This window comes from Portunus trituberculatus, chromosome 27 (assembly GCF_017591435.1).
Source record: "Portunus trituberculatus isolate SZX2019 chromosome 27, ASM1759143v1, whole genome shotgun sequence".
NCBI classification, from domain to species: Eukaryota; Metazoa; Arthropoda; class Malacostraca; order Decapoda; family Portunidae; genus Portunus; species Portunus trituberculatus.
Window position 1 is genome coordinate 10,583,902 of NC_059281.1, and position 6,000 is coordinate 10,589,901.

At 38.7% G+C, this 6,000-nt stretch overlaps 1 protein-coding gene across 3 annotated transcripts in view; it reads right to left on the reverse strand.

Annotated features, from left to right (window-relative positions):
- LOC123509490 (SCY1-like protein 2) overlaps positions 1 to 6,000 on the reverse strand; it is a 307,200-nt gene that overhangs the window by 122,716 nt on the left and 178,484 nt on the right. The gene's annotated exons all lie outside the window — the stretch shown is intronic.

Consider the following 6,000-nt stretch of genomic DNA (forward strand, 5'->3'; position numbering starts at 1 on the left):
TACGTGCGGCTATGGAACACTGTGCAGCAGGTCTTTGTAACACTATGGAGCAGTGTTTGTTGATACTCGCCACCAATGAGGAAGGTTATAAAGAATCGTGCTAAACTATGATGATGATGGTGATGATAAGGATGATGGTGATGATAAGGATGATGGTGATGATGATGACGATCTCTACAATACTCTTGAACAATTATCATTATTTTCCAAAGTAACAGTAGATGTATTTCAAAGTATCGTAATATCAAAGAAAATACTCATGAAAACTGAATCACTTTTTTTTTTTATACCATGTGAGCTTTTCACGGGAATTTATGGGCTAAAGGGGTTACTTTTTGGGGTACCTCCTATCTCAAAGCCAACCCGCTAGGAAACCGTTGCAGCGAGTGAGGAAGCCCAAAGCACGCATGATTCTGCTGTACCACGGTGGCCTTAACGAATATGATGAAAAATTGACGCATTGCATAAAAAAAAACAGAACTGAATGAAATATTTTTGAAGTCAGCTTTTCCACACCTTATCCAAACCAGGGAAATAAAACATGAAAGAAAAAACTGCAGGATGAATGAATGTTAAAAATGGTTATACAAACAGACTCAGAACCTTGAGATAACAGAATGAGGCACTTTCATCCTATTTTCTTCCCTTCTTTATATCTTTCAACTTCCTTCGGGGTGTCCAAATAAGAGACTTGTACTTCAGCAAACCAACTCAAGCCTCGAGAGGGAAAAAAAAAAAAACATTAATAAAACTTTTACTTGTCAAGACACCTCAGGATCTCAACGGAATAAAAGTAATGGTTCCTTTTTTTTTTTGAGAGGAAACTTTGGTAGTGAATTGTTCGACAGCCATTTTGTGAGACTGTTTTGTTTCAGTAACTTTTTGTTCCTCGCGCAGTTTTCTTTCAAGGTAAGGAAGATCGAAGCAAAGAAAAAAATGAGTAAAAGAATGAAATGAATGAAAACGAAAGAAAAAATAATACAAAAAACAATCACTGAAATATTTTTTTTTATGTGAGAGGAGAAAACTAACCAAGGACAACATAAAACAAAAAAAGACCCACTTAGTTGCCAGTTCCCTTGCAGGTTCTAGAGACTTAGCCACAAAAAAGGATAAATGTATTGAAACCTCCATCTTAAATGAAATCAAATCATAGGAATTTAAAAATACAGAAACAGATAGAGAGTTCCAGAGTTTACCAGAGAAAGGCATGAATGATTGTGAGTACTGGTTAACTCTTGCATTAGATAATTGAGCAGAGTAGGGGTGAGAAGAAGAAAACCTTGTATAGCGAGGCTGCAGGAGGAGGGAAGGCATGCAGTTAGAAAGATAAGCATCCTTGTATAGTGAGGCTGCAGGAGGAGGGGAGGCATGCAGTTAGTAAGATGAATGAAGGACTCAAACATCAATTGTACAGTGGAGGTGAAGAGTAATGGTGATGTCCTGGTGGTGATAAGAATGGTAAGCAATGGTGATGAGTGAGTGGTGAGTGAGATGTGGTGATGGGGGATGGTGGTAGTTGTGTTGTATTGGAAATCTTAAACTTTTCTTTCTAACGTTCTAATCAATCGAGAGAGAGAGAGAGAGAGAGAGAGAGAGAGAGAGAGAGAGAGAGAGAGAGAGAGAGAGAGAGAGAGAGAGAGAGAGAGAGAGAGAGAGAGAGAGAGAGAGAGAGAGAGAGAGAGAGAGAATGACAGATCGAAATTTCCTCCTTTTAATGATCTTTTCTAACCTTCAAATTCAATCTTTTCCCCTCTGCGACATTCAATCGTTTATTTCAAGACTTGAGGACAATCTGGAAGAAAGAAAACGAATCCAACTCCACGAGAAGAGGATAAAAGAGCCTTCGTCGTGCCTGCCGAGTTTATATCTATCTTGAGGCCACGAGCAGAATAGGGTTTAAAACTTCTGTGCTCCAAGTCTCGCCTGTGTGTGTGTGTGTGTGTGTGTGTGTGTGTGTGTGTGTGTGTGTGTGTGTGTGTGTGTGTGTGTGTATGTGTGTATAGTATATGCTGCTCTTAATTAAGGAGTCATAATCATGTATACTTGAATGATATTTCTTCCTATTCTTATTCCTCCTCTTCTTTCTTCTGTTTTTCTTTGTTTTCTTCCTTTCTATCTCTTCTTTCATAATTTGTTCTTTCTTATTTCTTTTCATTTATTCATGCTTCATATTTTTTGTTTATTTTTCGTCTTCATTTTGTCTTTTCTGCGTTTTTCCATTTTCTTAGTTCTTCTTTTCTACCTTCGTTTTTTTTTTTCATGAATTCCTTTTCTTTTTAATCTTCCTCCACATCACCAATACTTCTACTTATTTCTCTTCAACTTTTGTTCGTATTATTTTCTTTTGATTTATTTTTGTTCTCATATCGTCATCTTAAATCCATTTCTCGTTTTCACTTTGTTATCTCTCTACGTTTTCTTATCCTCTCATTTTTATCATTTCATCTTTTATAATATTCTTCTCTCTCTCTCTCTCTCTCTCTCTCTCTCTCTCTCTCTCTCTCTCTCTCTCTCTCTCTCTCTCTCTCTCTCTCTCTCTCTCTCTCTCTCTCTCTCTCTCTGCTTTTTCATCTCTCCTGACTCTTTTTCTCTACTGTTTTATTTCTTTCTCCTCCTACTTCCCTCATTTTTCTTGTATTTCCTTCATTCTACACTTCGATATATTTTTCTTATATTTCTCAATTTCAGCCTTTAAACTTCCCGCTTCTATAGTCCCGTTTCTTTCTTTTTTTTTAATTTATTTTTCACTGTGCCTGTTTATTTATTGCATTATGAAACGTAGTCACTTCCTCACTTCCATACCCCAGCCAGACATCGAACCTTGTCTCACACCTTCCCTACGTACACTCAAACCATGGAACATCCTCTAATACTACGACCACCGCCAACCTCACACGCTTCACGCTCCACACACACGTTCGCCAACTCTCTAGGGCTTATTTACTTAACTCGTGTCGTGTCACCCGCGTTGGAAATCCTCTGAGGCGAGTCTTTCAATCGTAGTCTCGCGCAATGCAGTTTACTCTGGTGGTCTTTGGGTGAGTAAATATTTAACCAGTTACTAGATGATTGTTATTATTTGTATACTTTTTATTTATTTATTTATTTTATGCAAGGTGAGAGACTGGCCAAGGGTAAAAATGAAAAAAATGCCTAATGTTTTTTTTCTGCAATCACGGAGAATTTTTATAGAAGCTTTTAGTTCTGTGGTGTTAAAAAATACTAATACATCAACCATCGTTAACAGCTTCACTACTGGGACACATTTTTTTACGTTGAGATTTGTGTACGATTAGACCATTTTACTGACATTAGGAAGGGTCTATGGAGGTCAGAAGATTAATGGCCACAGTCTTCACTATTTCAATCCCCCACATAAGTTTCTGAAGCTGTACAAAATCACCAAATAGTAAGCAGAATGAATATGGAAACACGTCATGTTACTCAAGTGGTTAATTGGTGTATGGCAAAGACGTACACATTTACATATTCCTTTATTTTCAAATACTCGCTACTCTACTGTACACTTTTACTCAGCGATGGTGTGTACTGTACCAAGTCAAGTTAGGTTATGTCTCGAAAAAGAGTAATGTATAATACCTTCCGTTGCCTCGCCTCTCACCTGTTGGGGTTTACCTGTACACTGGCAGAGGGGGTGATTTATGATGTAATTAATCTAGCATTGTATGGGGAGGAGGAGGGGGCGTACCTTGTGCCTCTTGCTGCATGTTCTCTCATTCATCACCTGTTTTGCTCATCCTCATCACAGTCACTCTTTCTACAGAGTTAGGATATGTGCACCTTTCCAGACAATTACCACTAACATTTATTTTCTTTACCTTTTTCTGAGTTCTTGTGTTATCTAAGGCAGAATCTCATAATATTTTCCCTTATTCTTTTTTTTACATGGGCAGTCCTGTTAAGGAAAATATATGCATGAAAATAGAAGCTTAATCTCCTTCAGTACTGGAACACGTTTTTACCAAGAGTTTGGGTGTGATTAGACGATTTATTTACATTAGAAAGAGTCTATGGAGGTCAGAAGATTAATGGCCAGAATCTTCACTACTTTAATCCCCACATAAGTTTCTGAAGCTGCAAAAAATCACTAAGTAGTAAGCAGAATGAATGTGAAAAGTCGACATGGCACTGAAGAGGTTAAGTAGAGTAAGCAATTAGGATAAGGGAGGTGAAATTCATGAGAGAAACTTCCTTTATGAGTTGCTGCTTTTATTCATGTTTAAAGCGTTCTCTTCATACTCTCATTTTGCTTCTTGCTCCTGTTTTTTTTTTTTCCCTCCTCCTCCTTCTCTTTATCTTATATTCCTTTCTCTTTCCTCTCATGTGCTTTTCTCGTTCTCTCCCCTCTCCATTCTTCAGTTGCGATTTTTCTTCTTTCTTTTCAGATTGTTTACGTCTCTTTTTTTCGTCTTTTTCTTCTTTTTCTTCTTTTTCTCCTTGTATTTCCCTTTTCCTCCAGCTCTTCCTCTTCCTCCGCTTCCTTCTCCAGTATTTTCCTTGCTTTGTTTTTATTCTTCTTTCTTCGTCATCCTCCAATTCCATTTTCATATATTTTTTTTCTATCGCTTCAGACTCTTTCTCCTCCTCCTCCTCCTCCTCCTCCTCCTCCTCCGACTCTTCTTCCCTTCACCTCCACTTCTGCTCCTTCTGCAGTTTCCTACGCAAACATTTTATCCACTTACATCCTGTCAATTTTCTCTCTCTCTCTCTCTCTCTCTCTCTCTCTCTCTCTCTCTCTCTCTCTCTCTCTCTCTCTCTCTCTCTCTCTCTCCATTCGTACCCTCAAGCGCAATTCCTCTGAACTCCTGAATTAAAATCAAAGGTTCAATCCAGCATTCTTATTGGCCATTCAAAGGACAACGCTGAAGTCTCATTGGCCACGAAGAGGGAGAGTAAAGCATATTGTTCCTATTGGCTCGTGGAAGTAAAGTGTTGCGTTTTTATTGGTTAGTGAGGAAGAAAGGGAGGTTTGACTGGTTAAGGAAAAAAATGGTTAAAATCGAGTGTATGTTTGCTTTCTTAAAATATTTATGTTCTTCACACACACACACACACACACACACACACACACACACACACACACACACACACACCGCGTAGTGTAGTGGTTAACACGCTCACAATCGAGAGGCCGGGTTCGAGTCCCGGTAAGCGGCGAGGAAAATGGGCAAGCCTCTTAATGTGTGGCCCCTGTTCACCTAGCAGTAAATAGGTACGGGATGTAACTCGAGGGGTTGTGGCCTCGCTTTCCCGGTGTGTGGAGTGTGTTGTGGTCTCAGTCCTACCCGAAGATCGGTCTATGAGCTCTGAGCTCGCTCCGTAATGGGGAAGACTGGCTGGGTGACCAGCAGGCGACCGAGGTGAACACACACACACACACACACACACACACACACACACACACACACACACACACACACACACACACACACACACACACACACTGTTTAAGAAAAAAAATGGTTAAAATCGACTGTATTTTTTTCTTTCTTAAAGTATTTCTGTTCTTCACACACACACACACACACACACACACACACACACACACACACACACACACACACACACACACACACACACACACACACACACACGACCGATGTCACAATAGCGTTTCCTTCAAAACATAAAGAAAAAGACAAAAAAAGAAAAAGAAACCAATAAAACTATACAGAAAGTTTCATTTAGTTTTGTTTGGACGAGAGGCGTTCCTGCAAAACAACAAAAACAACAACAACAAGAAAAACAACAACAGCAGCAACAACAACAACAACAACAACCACTACTTACCAACAACAAAGCAAAATCTCTCCACAAGAGGTAATACATCAAAACAACACCAACACCAAAAACTGAGGCAAACAAAATAGTCACACACAGAAAAACCAATAATAGATCAAACAAAAACTAGAATAACTAAAGAAAACTAAGAATAAAAGAAAAAATACGCAAAAAAAAAAGAAGGAAATATTTCAA